This window comes from Alosa alosa, chromosome 5 (assembly GCF_017589495.1).
Source record: "Alosa alosa isolate M-15738 ecotype Scorff River chromosome 5, AALO_Geno_1.1, whole genome shotgun sequence".
NCBI classification, from domain to species: Eukaryota; Metazoa; Chordata; class Actinopteri; order Clupeiformes; family Clupeidae; genus Alosa; species Alosa alosa.
Genome location: NC_063193.1, coordinates 28336812 through 28353945, shown reverse-complemented (window position 1 = coordinate 28353945; position 17134 = coordinate 28336812). Strand labels below are relative to the sequence as shown.

The 17134-nt window shown below is 42.4% G+C and overlaps 1 pseudogene; it reads left to right on the top strand.

Moving 5' to 3' along the window:
* The first annotated feature begins 3214 nt into the window (after positions 1-3214).
* LOC125294634 lies at positions 3215-13691 on the top strand (annotated as a pseudogene).
* Positions 13692-17134: the final 3443 nt, after the last annotated feature.

Sequence of the window (17134 nt, the reverse complement as noted above, 5' to 3'; positions counted from 1 at the left end):
AGCACAGCCATTCATGCAAAAATGTACAGAATCACACACACACACAACACACAAGTCTAAGTGTGTCCTCTTCTCTCTTCTCCTCCATCAGACTCCTGTCACTTCACACTGGATCCAAACACAGCACACAGACTCCTCCATCTGTCTGAGGGGAACAGGAGGGTGGAGAGGAGAGATGAGCTCCAGTCATATCCTGATCATCCAAACAGATTTGATGGGAGGTATCAGGTGCTGTGTAGAGAGGGTGTGTCTGGACGCTGCTACTGGGAGGTGGAGAGGAGTGGGGGGGTTTATATAGCAGTCTCATATAAAAGCATCAGCAGGAAAGGACGGGGTGCTGAGTGTGTGTTTGGATTTAATGATCAGTCCTGGGGTCTGGACCTCTTTACCTCCAGCTCCTCTTTCTATCACAATAATAAACAGACTAATCTCTCTCTAGTGGCCAGCTCCAGAATAGGAGTGTATGTGAATCACAGGGCAGGAACTCTGGCCTTCTACAGCATCTCTGACACAATGACCCTCCTGCACAGAGTCCAGACCACATTCACTCACACACTCTACCCTGGGTTTAGATGTTACCGTACTGGATCATCAGTGAAGCTGTTGTGATCCCAGACCATGTAGGCCCAATCCCCCACACTCTACCCTGGGTTTTGTATAGTATGTACTAGATCATCAGTGAAGCTGTTGTGACTCACACCATATACAGCAGGAGAGAAATGTAAAGACCCCAGACACATATAGATAGATGCTGTTATCACATCCACACACACACACACACACACATAAACACATCCCATCTCCTCAGCAGACATATAAGCCACCACTCACATGCAAAGATCTGGCAGCTGCCTCTCAGCTGTCTGCTACTCTGTGTTCTTGGGGAAAACAACCTCTCCCTCATCTCTGGAACCCAGCAGATATTACAGCGTCTGCACCTCTGGACCTCTGCTGGAACACACGTCAGCACACCACACATACACTACTGGGTGGGAAATGTGTTGAGCCCAGTGTTTCACCCCCTCTGATCCTCTCCCACAATCCATTTCCTCTCCCTCCTGCTCCCCCTAACCCTCCTTCTCCTCCCCCAGGTGTTTAGGCCTTTAGTCCCTATGTGATTAGCCATGTGTCAGATGGAAGGTCGGATATGAAGTAAGTTATGTTTTACTGACTAGAAAGAAATCTTTGTGAGACAGCTGTATTTGATAAACTGTTTATAGTAATTAAGAAATATTGCCACTAAATGTACTGTAGTCTTGTGATATGTATTGGGTATTAATGATGGTTTATGTTAAATTCACATGTTAAATAACTAACTAAATCAATAAAAAGAAAACATGATCACTACCTGTTATTACTCTCTTAAAACTAACACAACTTCCGTTGTTTTTTAACACATCTCTGTGTCCGGATAGGGACCACACATTTGTTTTAAGAGTGTACTGAATATGCTTGTCTCAGGACGTATAGAAAAGATAATAAGAAATATCATATGATGAAACTACAAGAAAACATTCTGAAAATGGTAAAAACATTCGATTTGCATGTAAGTCTATGTAAAACAACACATCAGGAGATGTGGTCGTGTTCGTGTACTGTCTCTATAGAATGTTGTCAAACAGAACACTCAAGAACAATCTGATTCTGAACTCAGATCAGAATATTGAAATCATCTGTCTTTTGTGGGAGAGCAAAGACTCACCCTGAGTGGCTGCATGTGTGCAGTGAAGCTGATGTGTGTCTAAACGTATGTGATGTTGGTGGCAGGGGTAGACATGTAGGTGATAATATGAAAATAAATAACTAGATGTACCGCAGAGCGGTACAAAATATGACCGCCGCCCAGTCCAGCACCAGTCCAGTGTGTGTGTGTGTGAGTGTGTGTGTGTGTGTGCGTGTGTTTGTGTATGTAGGTGTGTTTGTATGTGTGGGTGCATGTGTGTGATGGTGTGTGTGTGTATGTGTGTTTGTGTGCGTGTCGTGTGTGTGCATGTATGTGTGTGTGCATGTGTAGTGTGTGTGTGTTTACGTGTCTTTTGTGTGTGTGTGTTTTCATGTGTATGTGTATGTGTGCATGTGTGTGTGTCTTAAGATATTCACAGAAAACTCTGTTGGTGTACGGTCACTAAATGTACACATAAATTAATGTATTGTATGGCCCCCCATGAACGAAAGTCCACGAAACTTGGCATTCATTCAGAGGGAGTCATAATGATCCTACACCTACACATTTCGTGCAGTTTTGACCATGTCAGCCAGAGATATTGTGATTACAACCTAATTGTTTGCTTTTTAAATGTTAACTAGGTAGCGCTATACATGAAACGAGTGGTAATGGGATGGGTTGACATGGCCCCTTCCGACCAACATACAATAAATGGTGGTCCTCCTAGGCCCTACGGTTCTCAAGATATTCACAGAAAACTGTGTCCGCCCTACCCTCCTTTCGGGGGGTCCAGTCCAGCAGGGGGGCTACAGATCAAAACGAAAAACAATGGTTCCATGCTATCCTTGTGGGGCTACATGCCCACCAAGTTTCGTGTACCCCAGTCTTTCAGTGTCCCGGGAATCCTTGACGGAAAATTGTCCATGCGAAAAAGAAAAAAAAGAATATCTGACTAAACCTTTCTGACGCCGCTTCGCTGTGCGGCGGGACATAATTATGCAGATTTATGTTGGTGATGATGTCATCTCGTCATGTCTGGTCCGGCAGGTTTCAAATTAGCTTAAGCCATGTTTTTGTTTTTTAAAATATGAAAATAAGTACATGTAAAGAACAGAAAATATAACCACTACAAGGCTTTTGGGCCACTGATGTCCATGTTCATGTTCATGTGGGGGTTGTGTTTGCTCAGTGGACCATTTGGACTGATTCTTAGAGTCTGAGGAGGAAATGGAAACCGTGAAATACAAAATCAATCTGTAAGCAGATGAACCTGGAAAGACTAGTTTGATGACATGCTTCAAGCCCATGGACACACCCAGCCATCTCAGGCATTTTGAAAGACTAGTTTGGATCCATCTCATAACAGCAGTATGATCACAGTGTGTTCCAGCCACTTTAATGCTAATATAATCCCACCCCTTTAGATAAAGTTGCTGTCACTGCTCCTTATCCATGTGGCAGCCACTCCTTCTGATGATAATACAGGAAACCAAAAGTGACATTTCGCACTGCTGTCTGCTCTCTTGCTGTGTGTGGTCAGGACAAGACATGGCGCACGCCTCAGGCAAAAAACAGGAGTCTTTCACTTGTCCAGTTTGTCTGGATCTACTGAAGGATTCAGTCTCCATTCCACGTGGACACACATATTGTTTGGGCTGCATTAAAGACTGCTGGGATCAGGAGGATGGTAAAGGCATCTACAGCTGCCCCCAGTGCAGACAGACATTTAGACCAAGACCTGCTCTCAGTAAAAACACTCTGATTGCTGAAATAGTGGAGGACTTTAGGAAGACTGGAATTCACGCTGCAGCTCCTCCTCAGTGTTTTGCTGGAGATGTGGAGTGTGGAGTCTGCACCGGTAGAAAACGCAAAGCAGTGAAGTCCTGTCTGGATTGTCTGTTGTCTTACTGTGAAACTCATTTCAAAGTTCACAATGAACTTAATCCAGAAAGAAAACACTCAGTGATTGATGCCACAGGCCAGCTACAGGAGAGGATCTGCCCCTGTCATAAGAAGGTGTTGGAAATATTTTGTCGGACTGATCAGAGTTGTATCTGCTATCTGTGCATGATGGACGAACATAAAGGCCATGACACAGTCACAGCCGCTGGAGAATGGAAAAACAAACAGGTGAGTACTGGAGCTACACTTGAGACTTAATTTTATCTGAAAGATCTGATACTCATATAGGCTAATGTGTTTGAATAACTAGATGTACCGCATAGCAGTACAAAATATGACCGCCGCTCAGTCCTGTACATCCATTCCGCGAAAATAAATCACATTAATCAATTTATCTCTACTCCATCCCCCACTCTTGAAACTTTTGTGTATGCTTGTTTGGCATGTGTGTTTGCGGGCCGCACAGAAAGTAGCCTACTGGCGCTGCAAAGGTGAATAGATTTGTAGCACTTGCCAAAAAATTTGTAGCATTGTTATAAAACCTTTAAAATCTCTAAACAATCACAAGTAGGGCAGTTCATCCATTGCAACTGGACTGATGAAAGGTACACCTGTAGGCTACATTGTATTTGGGAAAAGCAGAAGGTAGCAGCATAATGTATTTATTTATTATTAAACAAAACAATCCCTGTCAGATCCATGCAGTTTTTAACAGCTATCAAGAAGAGAGGTCATGTCATGGATTTTTGTGAATGTTTCTTCTTCTACATATGCAAGAGTTTAGTCATCTAGTTCATATGATATTCAACTTAATTGTCAATGCAAAAATTAAATACCAGTAGTCTAAAACAAAATGCAGTTTTACAGCTTTGCAGCTGCGTGAATCACGGAAAGCGCAAATGAAGTGGACACTTCTAAATGAGACCCACTGTGGCTAAAGCAGCCATAATGATGAAAGTGTTATAATGTGTAGGTACAGCCCTGCCCTGGATACATCTCTCAATGTGCGCTCTAAAACATTTGGTTTAAATGGAGATGTAGATCATCACGGGTGCGTTAATAAATCTACATTGCGGCGAGATGACACGAATTATTCACTTTGACGAATTTATGTTTCAGTCCTAGTTACTTTACTTTGAGCCATGCTCTTCCTTACTTGAATCACCTTTGAAAATAGAGGATTGAAGTAGCCTAGTGGGTATTTGGGAATGAACGTTGACTCAGATGCTTTTTGAGACTTTTTCAGAAATGTCCCAGCCCGGTGTTTAGGATGCATCATAGACAGGTTATCTTTCAGGTAGCCTATATTTTCCATTAGAAAACCATCACATTAGTGAACATGTTGTGGCTAACTCACTTAGCTACTGCTAGTAGCCTAGGTTATGGTCATAAGAGAATGGGATGACAGTCGAAAGATAGAATTAGGGCTGTTATCAATTTGCATTTATGGTTTTCTACAAATACATAGCAGCTAATCAAATTGGCCTCCATCACTCAACCAATGCCAACGGTAACATTATTTTACCTACCTCCTAGGCTATAACCTACAAGATTAACGTAGCCTACCTGCAGTAAAAACCAAGCATGTCCGATAAACATTCTCAGATTTATTTTGACTTCAAGAAGAAATGGGAATTACATGTCATGCAGAAATCATCCTACCCTTATTAGACGTTCTCTGCGGTAAACTACAGTCTTGTCCTTGTAGGAAGCGTATTGTCTTTCCAACCCACTAGATTAACTTCCAACAAAATTACGTCTCACTGCAACGATGCGCCATCTGGTGGACAAACGACTACATAACGCCAATTCTGGAAATGCAGCAAAATTATGATGAATATTTGGTTTTCCTTTAATCCTACTGAATTTGTAATTATGTATCGGCCGCTCTAATTGCCGATACCGATGGTATGTGCGTGCCTGTGTGTGCGTGTGTGCGTGTGTATATGTGTGTACCACCATGTACAGTCACTAAATGTACACATAACTTAATTTTTTTTAGACCCCCCATGGATGAAATTCTACGAAACTTGGCATACCCCAGAGAATGTCAGGTTAATCATACACATACAATTTGGTGCAGTTCTGAACATCTTAACTGAAGAGAGGGGCGATTAAAGCAGAATGATATTGCATTTTCATTTTTTCCGGGGGGGTGCAAATCACAAATGAGTGATTATGGGCTAGGTTGATGTGGGCCCTTGAGACCAACATACCATAAACATTTCTTCATACTCGGTGCCACGGTTCAGGTAGTTATTTAGGAAAAACTGCATTTTTTGGGTTTCGGGGGCCAGCTGGGAGGAGGCCCCGGGGACCAAACTATTTTTTTCCGTAAAAGTCTAATGGGGCTACATACCCACCACATTTCATGTGCCCCGGTGGTTCGGTGTCCCGGGTATCGTTGACCAAAAATTCAGGAAGTAGATGACGGGGAAAAAAAAAAACTTTGACATTCCCTATATGAGCGCTTTGCTAGCTTCGCTAGCAACGGTCATAATTCTGTCAAACATTGACATGGCAGTCTCTGCTGAATATGATACTGTACAATGTTTTTTCAGGTCCAATGTTTTTCAGGCTCTGATCCAGCTTAACTTGTGTTTAATGCATGTCAGAGCTCCTGCTGAAAACAAATGAATAGAAAGTGTAGCACTGTTCTCAGATGCTTTCTGTTACAGTAACTGTTCAAATGGACTTCCTGTTAATCAGATGCATGGTATATGTTTGACTTGTAATGATTCTATATTATGTGCTTTTTTTTCATTGCATTTTATATACTTTACTTTTAAACTACGTTTTCTTTTTATATTGCCCTTTCAGGGCTTTTTTATTTACTATTATTTGCTTTTGTTCATGCAAAGCACATTGAAGTAGCCATGTGTATTATTAGATATGTGATATAAATTAACTTGCCTTAAATATGTCTGCCTTTTTATCCACAGAAGCAGTTGGGGCAGACCCAGAGGAGATTCCAGCAGAGAATCCAGGAGAGAGAGAAGGAGCTGCAGGAGCTGAGGAAGGCTGTGGAGACTCTCAAGGTGAGTACTGACCAGAGAAAAGACAACTGCTGATTGATTAAGGTTTCAGCTCTCTAATATAATTTATCATTGTTATAGCAGCAGTGTTGATGTGCTATTACTAGATCACAGGTATAAAGTTATTTTGTCGCAACAAACTCCCTTTTTATCCCTTTGCTTAATGATAGTCATGATGAATTCATGATGAATAATTGGCACACATCAAAAAAAACTATTAGTATAGTAGTAGTGTTCTATTAGTTGGTAGGCTACGGTAACACTTTACTTGAAGGGTGAGTTTATAACACATTCATAGCAGCTGTCATAAACTGCACATAAAGCATTCATGACTGTTTCATGAGACAGGACTCAACATTCATACCAAACCTTTCATGAATGTGGAAGACAGAACGACGACAACTTGTCAAAATAAGAGTCCAACAATCGCAAAGCAGCATTGCCGTTTTTGTTCCAAACCTCTTACCTGATCACATCACATCTGAGTTAATGGGCTTCTCTAGTGCCAAAAAGACAGAACATGGTCAAGCAAATAATTTTTGTTCCATAAAAATGTATTTGTTTTATGATGTGAACTTTGCAGATGATTTCTCATCTTTTGCTAATGGGAATGTCCAACCGTAGCCTGGACCTTACCGCCTGTGACTACGTTTCTCTTCGTCATACAGTCTGGCACAATGTAATAAGAATCTGTCTCCGTAATGGGCGGATGCTTATTTTGAGGTTTAAAATCATTGGAGTTCCCTTAACCAATCAGCAACATTTGGTAATGACGTATGCTGTGCTGGAGTTCAGGCTCTTGCGCTTACCACTTCCGCTTCCAGTTCAGGCTCTTACGCTTCACACTTCCGCTCTCAGTAGTAAACAGACTGCTGGCTAGTTTGTAGGCTACCTGACCGCCAGGGCAGTCTCTTTCGTAGTGGATATACATCTGTTGCGCCAGCCACAGACCGAGAGTTGTATACCAAAAGCGTCACATCACCGAGATTATATCAGCTCTTGTCACACGCCAGTTTTCCTCTTATCTCTTCTCACCACTTATGAGACGATTGTTGTTCTACGCAGCCCGGTGACTTTGTTGGGGTTACGGAGCTTACTTCGTCCTCCACGGGCTCAGACTACACTCTCGGATAAGTTGGATTGTAGGCTTCTGACGACCTACGTGTTATTTAACCTGGAGCTTGCTCGGTTAAACTAACAGTTGTTCGGCATAAAACAACGCAGCCTCACCTTGAGCCACGCTCGGGGACTGGCTAACGTTACTGTCCACAAGCACGGTAGCCTTGCCTTGAGCCCAGCTCGGCCACAGGCTAGCCTCAGTCTGTCAAACACAAACACGGAGCGGTTTACCTTGAGCCCAACTCGGTAACCAGTCCCAGTCAAGCACAATCACAGCAGCCTTGCCTTGAGCCCTGCTCGGTAACCGGCTAGCTCACGTCAAGACACACCGCCTCGCCTTAAACCCTGCTCGGTAGGCTAGCTAGTAGCTAACATTCCATTCCTTAAACATTGCCGCATTGATTTTGTAAAGGTAATTTGAGAGTAGGGGGGAGAATAACGAGCAGCAAACGTGTATTTGAAAACATGATAAGTACTGATGCATGTAGCGTCTTTTCCTCCGTCGCCATTGTTGCTATGCTGTTGAACTACAAGCTTCGCTGGACTACAAGCAACTCGGCAGGCAAGTTCCGCATCATCACTCAACTGTTCGCTGAATGGCTCGGCTACAAGCGAGCCGTATAATGTGGGTTGGGCCAGACTTGTGCGAGACCTAAATCAAATTTAGGGCGGAAGTACGTAGGATAGTAACTACCAGGCTAGTCCAACCGTTCCAGGTTACAAAAATACGGATCAGCTAGTTTACCTCCCAGTGTTAAACTCAGTGATTACAAATACTTCACAACTTGTATAGTAAAGTTACATTTGATGTAGACTTCATAAGATATTTATGAAATATTTAGCCCATTGACTCAAATGTGACGTGATCAGGTAAGAGGTTAGTGACAAGAACGGCAATACTGCTTTGCGATTGTTGGACTTTTATTTTGACAAGTTGTCGTCGTTCTGTCTTCCACATTCAGGTTTGGTATGAATGTTGAGTCCTGTCTCATGAAACAGTCATGAATGCTTTATGTGCAGTTTATGAGAGCTGCTATGAATGTGTTATGAACACACCCGTCAAGTAAAGTTACCGTTAGTAGCCTACAATAATGTAATATTAATGCTGAATCGTGGGGAGTGAGAAGAGTCTATTAGCAGTAATACATTGTAATTCCACCCTCGTGCCAGACTGTGCCCAGTCAGTAAGTGTGCCACTGCTGTTATCTCTACAGCACACAAAGAACCCCTGACACCATGAAACACTTTCAGCTTCACCTCCCTCTGTGTGTCTCCTGCCCTCCTTTTTGTGTGTCTCCTAACAGAGCTCTGCACAGACAGCAGTGGAGGACAGGAAGAGGATCTTCACTGAGATGATCCGCTCCATTGAGAGAAGGCGCTCTGAGGTGACATAGCTGATCAGAGCTCAGGAGAAGGCTGAGGTGAGTCGGGCTGAAGGACTCCTGAAGCAACTGGAGCAGGAGATTGCTGAGCTGAAGGGGAGAGATGCTGAACTGGAGCAGCTTTCACACACAGAGGATCACATCCATTTCCTCAAGGTGACATCATTAATTTCAATTAAAGGAAATACATTAACTGAATCTGAAATTACATAATAATTAGATGTACCACATAATGGTACAAAATATGACACTCAATCCTGCAGTCCCTGTATGTCTGTGTGTATGTCTAATGGTGTGTGTGTGTGTGTGTGTATGGTACATTTCAACGTCAACATCTCAAATTGTTAACATCTCCTACGGGCAACCCTTCACTCAACACCACCATCTACATGCTGTACAGTCACTAAATGTACGCATACAAATGCATCTCTTGTATGGGCCCTCCAAGGGTGGAATTTCACAAAACTTGGCACGCCCCCTGAGGCTGTCAGGGTGATCATACACATCACATTTGGAGCAGTTCAGTTCATTTGAAGCATCTCAGCTGAAGATGGTGGTGATTAAAGAGCCATGTTTTTGCATTTTCATTTTTAGTGGGGAGTGCAACATCACAAATGAGTTATGGGCTAGGTTGATGTGGGCCCTTGAGACTAGCATACCACAAACATTTTGTTGTCTCGGGTGCAACAGGGTGGGTAGTTATTAAGCGAAAAACTGCAAAAACTGCATTTTTCGGCTTATAAATAAGATGTAACTGATTTAACCCATTATGTCTGCAGCCTTTGGGGAAACAGCCCTGACTCTCACCTTGTGGTTCTCTCTGCAGAATGTTGTGTCAGTCACTGCTGCTCCTTGCAGTACAGTTTCAACCAGCATGAGCTTCAGCCAAAGTGTCTCTTTTGAGGCTGTGAAGGAATCTGTCTCTGCAGTTAAGGTGTAGCTGGAGGAGAAACTGGATGGCATCTTCAAGCAGGGAGTAGCCAAGATATCTGCAGCAGGTTGGACAATCATCTAGAATTGACACACACAACCATGCACTGATTTTACAAGACACTGTTATGTTTGAATTGTTGTGGATTCATTTTGACTGTATTTTCTGTGTCTCTCAACAGTGACACATATCCAGATCATCCAGTCTTTAGAATGTGAGTCTGTCATTAAGTTACATTCCATTCTACAGCTGAAATATAACTTCCTTTCAGAGCTAACATTCCTATCACAAATGCTAAAAGGAAACATTTTTTTAAAAAAGTGGAGTACACATGAAGATAATACAATGCAAAGCAAAATGTGTGTTGGTTTGTTCTGTAGATCCTGGGTGAATGAGTGTCTCTGTGTTGATTCCCAGATACTGATCCTGAACTCCCAGTCAGAAGAACAAGCAGTAGGGAGAGACTGCCACCAAACAGTAAGTCTTTAATTACTGATTCTAACAGCCTCTAAGACATCTGGGGTCTAGTAAAGGAATGATAGTTTCACTCTTACACTTTTCATCTTTCAAATATTTTCTAATCTGCCAAAACTTAGAGCCATGGGGATGTTGCTGGTCTCTAAGAAATGAAGGCCCTTTATATACAGTAGTATGGCTAAGCATGCAGTAAGAGGCATGAGGGTAAGACTTTTATGAAGGATTTAGGAGAAAAAGCAAATACACTAGATCTTTGAATTCATCTATAACAACAGACAAAGGCAAAAGCTGGTGGAGATCAGAGATGGAGTTAGAATTCAGCTTTAACAAACAGTAACCTTAAACTGCACTTCAAATCAGATCACATCCATTACTTCTGCAGTTGTCTTGTGATAGTGAACTGATTGAGGTGAGTTAGAACTGAAGGTCCTCTAAACATGCTTCCTTTGAGGTCCTCTAAAAACATGCCTTTACCCTCCTCATGAAGAGGATGGACTCTTGAATAAAGGAATATCCATCTTTACTTGTCAATGGGAGGTTGTAGGCCTTTAAGATTTAAACAGCTGGGGACTGAGGACTTATACAGACATTCATTCAAAAAGGAGGAAAGTTCAAATTGGTTATACAATTCTGAAATTTATGTTGCTACAGGTATATTTCTCCTTTTCTGTTGAGAAACTACAAAATAATTACACCTCCTATTGTGTATAGAGATATTCATGCCGTCATGTTGGTCATTTTAGCTAACAGTGTGATGATTCATAAATTAGACAAAGTGACTTACAAATCCTTACTTGTGTTATTTATACCCAGATGTTTTTGTCATTTAGTGTATAATATACCAACTTAACCGACCCATTTGCTCTGCAGTTTATTGGGTTAAGGAATTGATTCAAATGGTTACATTACATTAAAATGAATCATCATTTAGCTGACATGCTTATCCTGAGAGACTCACAGTGAACTAACTACAGTAACTACTGAAGCAACTTGGGGTTAGGTGCCCTGCTCAGAGGCACAGTGGCAGCCCCTGGGATCAAACTCACAACCTTTAACTGTTCCATTTGGAAGCCCAGATCCCGAACCACTAGACCACCAGCCCCCACATCTGAATGTGTTCTGAACCTGCTCTTCCCATCCTGATGAAGATCAGTGCTGCTTGAATGAGTGCATCTCCATCTTCACTTTGGGTCAAGTTTGGTTAGTTATAATGCATTTCTTTTTTCTCAGTGTCCAGGCTGTTTTTACTGACCCGGAAACCAGACAGGAGTTCTTAAAGTGTAAGTTGGTCTGGTCTACATACACTGAGACAAACATGTACACACACAGTCATTGATTCAAGTATTTGTGGAATCACAAACACACGGATACAAGTTCGCAAACACACGCATGCAAACACACACACACACACACACACACACACACACACACAGACTCACAAACATAACCACATACACTTTTAATCTTTTTGAAAAGAGGCAGTCAGTGAACACTTACATGTACACTTACACACAACCGAAGTTTGAATAGAGACACTAGAAATCTTAAATATAAATAACACACACACACACAAAATCTCACACTTTTGAAAAAATAAATCTAATCTACACCATACACACAAATCATATAAAACAAAACAAACACACACATACATACACACTGAAGTACACACACATACTTTCTTTTTAATCTTTTTTGGAAAAAACCCCAGTGAAACACACTCAAATATGTACACACACAGCCATTCATACAAAAATGTACAGAATCACAGACATGCACACACTCTCTCTCTCACAGACACACACACTTTTAAGTTTGGAAAAGACACCCAGTGAAACACAACACACACACATGTACACATACACACACACACATTCATACAAACACACACACAGAATAACACACAAACACAAGTCTTCACACACACACACACACACACACACACACACACACACACACTGTAATACACAAATACAAGTCTTCTCTTCTTCTCCTCCATCAGACTCCTGTCACTTCACACTGGATCCAAACACAGCACACAGACTCCTCCATCTGTCTGAGGGGAACAGGAGGGTGGAGAGGAGAGCTGAGCTCCAGTCATATCCTGATCATCCAGAGAGATTTGATGAGTGGTATCAGGTGCTGTGTAGAGAGGGTGTGTCTGGACGCTGCTACTGGGAGGTGGAGAGGAGTGGGGGGGGGTTTGTATAGCAGTCTCATATAAAAGCATCAGCAGGGAAGGACGGGGTAATGAGTGTAGGTTTGGACATAATGATCAGTCCTGGAGTCTGCTCCTCATCAGCTCCAGCTCCTATTTCTACCACAATAATAAACAGACTAAACTCCCTCTAGTGGCCAGCTCCAGAATAGGAGTGTATGTGGATCACAGGGCAGGAACTCTGGCCTTCTACAGCATCTCTGACACAATGACCCTCCTGCACAGAGTCCAGGCCACATTCACTCACACACTCTACCCTGGGTTTAGATGTTACCATACTGGATCATCAGTGAAGCTGTTGTGATCCCAGACCATGTAGGCCCAATCCCCCACACTCTACCCTGGGTTTTATATAGTATGTACTAGATCAGTGAAGCTGTTGTGATTCACACCATATACAGCAGGACAGGAATGTAAAGACCCCAGACACATATAGATAGATGCTGTTATCACATCCACACAAACACCCATAAACACATTACATTTCATCAGCACACATATAAGCCTCCACTCACATGTAAGGATCTGGCAGCTGCCTCTCAGCTACCTGAGATTCTCTGTTCTTGGGGAAAACAAAAGACCAAAACCACTCCCTCACCTCTGGACCTCTGCTGGACACACATCAGCTCACCACACATACAGTAATCAATTGGGAGGGAAATGTGTTGATGAGCCCAGTGTTTCACCCCCTCTGATCCTGACTAGAAGGAAATCTTTTTGAGTCTGTATTCAACTAAGTATTCACAAAATAATTAACAACAATTGCCTCGTGCTACGTAGTCTTGCGTTTTTTGATGCTTTTTGTTAAATTTGCATGATAAATAACAAAATAAATAAATGAAAAAAGCACACATGATCACTTCTTTAGAAGTTACTACTGAATGTGCTTATCATAGGACATGTGGAAATAATAACAAGACATTTCAAAAGATGAGAAACAATAAAACCCTCTTGAAAACAATCAATTTTGCAGTCTGTCTAAATCTAAAGTCTATGAGAAAGAAAACATCAGAGGATGCAGCCTTGGTAATGTGCCGTCTCTATAGAATGTTGTCAGACAGAACACTCTAGAACAATCTGTCTGACTCTGAACCCAGATCAGAATGTTGAACTCATCTGTTTTCTGTGGGAGAGCAAAGACTCAGTCTGAGTGGCTTCATGTGTCCAATGAAGGTGATAGCAACATTACATTTTTATAGTGCTTTTCTCAACACTCAAAGCTCTTCACATGGAAGGAGGAACCTCACTAACCACCACCAATGTGTTGCACGGCAGCCATTATGGATCAGAGCGCTCACCACACACCAGCTTGAGGTGGAGAGAGAATGAGCTATTTATACTGGGGGATTAGGGGGCCAGATTGAATGAGCCAGGTTGGGAATTAAGCCAGGACACGGGGAACCCCCTACTCTTTGCGATAAGTGCAATGGGATTTTTAATGACCACAGTGAGTAAGGACCTTGGTTTAACGTCTCATCCAAAGGACGGCATCTCCTACAGTAGTGTCCCCGTCACTGCACTGAGGCGTTGAGATCTATCTTTTTGGCCAGAGGGTAGAGTGCCACCTACTGGCCACCCACCAACACTACTTTCAGCAGCAACCTAGGGCCCTATTATGACAATCTCTAAAATGTATGGTCACTGGCGAATAGTTAAAACAAATTTCAGGGTTTGTCCAGTCCATATCGGGTGTGGTTTAGTTATGAAACGTTATGAAACATCTGGCGCATGTAACTGTTGAAACTGATTTTGTTGCTAACGCTCACATCACATGCAGCTGGACATGGTGTTAGCCTGAGATGGCATCATGGTCAGGTGATCAAGCCTGGCAGAGAAACCAAGTTAATGGTTCAATTCAATGACACTCCACATGAAAAACATGTAATGAAGTCATAATTTATCTCATAACACATTTATTACACAAGCAGTCCTTTCTCTGTGTGGGTGAGCAGGAGCCCTTTAGATGTGTAGAATCACATTACTCATAATTATTTTATATAACAGACACATCACAATCGTTTAACAGCCCACAGACACCTGAGTTGTTTTCCAATAATATATCCAAAGAGGAAGAAATAAAAAGGGAAAATGGTACAGCCAAAATACATATAAAAACTTTTTCTTAAATTTAAAACCCCTATTAACCTTTATATGCAGTATTTTAAAATACATAAACTATTTAAGCCTCACAGAGACACATACATTTAAAGAAAACATAAAACACATCATTATAGCATAGTGGTCCAGATTCAAATGCATTACTCTTTTTGTCAGATTTATCTTGCATTTACATTGATATGTATTCATTAGGCGGACGGGTTTATCCAAAGCCACTTACAGGAGTAAAATAACATTGAATTGCTTTTTATGGTCCTCTGGCTGTGCATTTAAATCATTTCCTAAAATGAGTTTGTACACAGAGTCCTGTTCTATGGACAGATGTGCTGAAACATCACCACTTTTACAGTGATCCAGGAAGTCCTTTTTCCCTTTAAAGGGCATTTTCCAAGGTGTACATCCGGACATGTTAATGACCACTTCTGTTCAGATTTATGGAGTTGCCTACCTCACATCCATAACAAGTTCCATTTTGGGGATGCATCAGAATGTGTTCATACAACAAAATGTACATAATCAAATGTGTCTCAGATCACCTGGGCAAATGGTTTGCGTGATTGAATCACAGTGTGTCTTGGTCCTTCGCGGCTGGGGTGGTTTGATTCCCAAACCCGCCACTGCAAGTGTGTGTCGCTTTGGATAAAAGAGTCTGCTGAATATCAGTCAACTTTAACTTTGGTCCTTGTTTATACTTGTATTAGCACTGTCCACTTATGATGAGATGGCCAAACACAGATTTTAAAAATGAAAACAAAGTAAAAGGGGTCCGAGTGTGGAGAGGTGAGGTGCAGGAGCAGCACTTCCACCAGTGGCCTACAGGGGGCAGCAGCCGCACTGGCGCTCTGTCTCCACAAGGTGGCACTAGAGATCCATGGATTGTTGGGGTCAGTACATTCTTCTTATCTCTTTCTCGCTCTCGCTCTCTCTCTCACACACACACACACACACACACACACACACACACACACACACACACACACACACCACACAAATCCACACACACACACACACACACACACAAACACACACAGCAGCAGACAGAAGGAGAAAATTATTAAATATGATGTTCATTGTAAATTTGTATGTTTATTATTCACAAAGAATGTTTATTTGTTTCTACATGTGGACCTACCTGCAGGTCCTGCTCTGTTTCCTGAATGGCCTCCTGCAACAGACTCTGCAGGCGACTCTCAAACGTCCAGCTCTCCTTAATCATGCCAAGAGACTCCTCACTGGGAACACATCACACACACACACACACACACACACACATACATACACACACACACACACACACACACACACACACACACACACACACACACACACACACACACACACACACACACAAAGAGAGAGAATTTAAAAAAATCTAAGTGCTGTGCTCAACATGGTGGCGTCTGGGTTAAGTGCTGTGCTCAACATGGTGGCGTCTGGGTTAAGTGCTCAACATGGTGGCGTCTGGGTTTAGGTGCTCAACATGGTGGCGTCTGGGTTAAGTACTGTGCTCAACATGGTGGCGTCTGGGTTAAGTGCTCAACATGGTGGTGTCTGGGTTAAGTGCTCAACATGGTGGCGTCTGGTATAAGTGCTCAACATGGTGGTGTCTGGGTTAAGTGCTCAACATGGTGGCGTCTGGGTTATGCACTGTGCTCAACATGGTTCTGATGCCTAACCACTAGATCTAATGTAATGCAATGTAAAACATAGATTACAATTTGACTTGATTTCTAATTTGATCAATAAAAGTAGTTATTAATAGTTTGGTATTAGTTTATATTAGATTAGTAGTTATACTTTGTATGGGCTCCGCCCTCGAACAGCTCCGCTAGTTCTAACTCCTTTAGTTCCGGGGCTTAGTTCCAATCCCTTTAGTTCCTAGTTCAACTGGGCTTAGTTCTAATCCCTTAGTTCCGCTAGTTCCCATCCGCTAGTGCCAATCCCTTAGTTCCGCTAGTTCCCATCCGCTAGTTCTAATCCCTTAGTTCCGCTAGTTCCAATCCGCTAGTGCCAATCCCTTAGTTCCGCTAGTTCCAATCCGCTAGTGCCAATCCCTTGCTGCGCTGGAGCCTTTGTGAAGAATTTGCATACTCCGCCCCCTCCGGAGGGGACTACCCTATATAACGCAGATCACCCCACAATCGACTCCCTTAAAAACTTCAGCTTTGGTGAAGAAAGTCGCATAGGAAGAAGAAGAATGGAAGTCGCCAGGAATACTCCAGCCACCGCCCCGGTGGTCCCGCTGAGGAAATGTACAGCTTGCCCTGGTTGGATTTTTTGGACCTG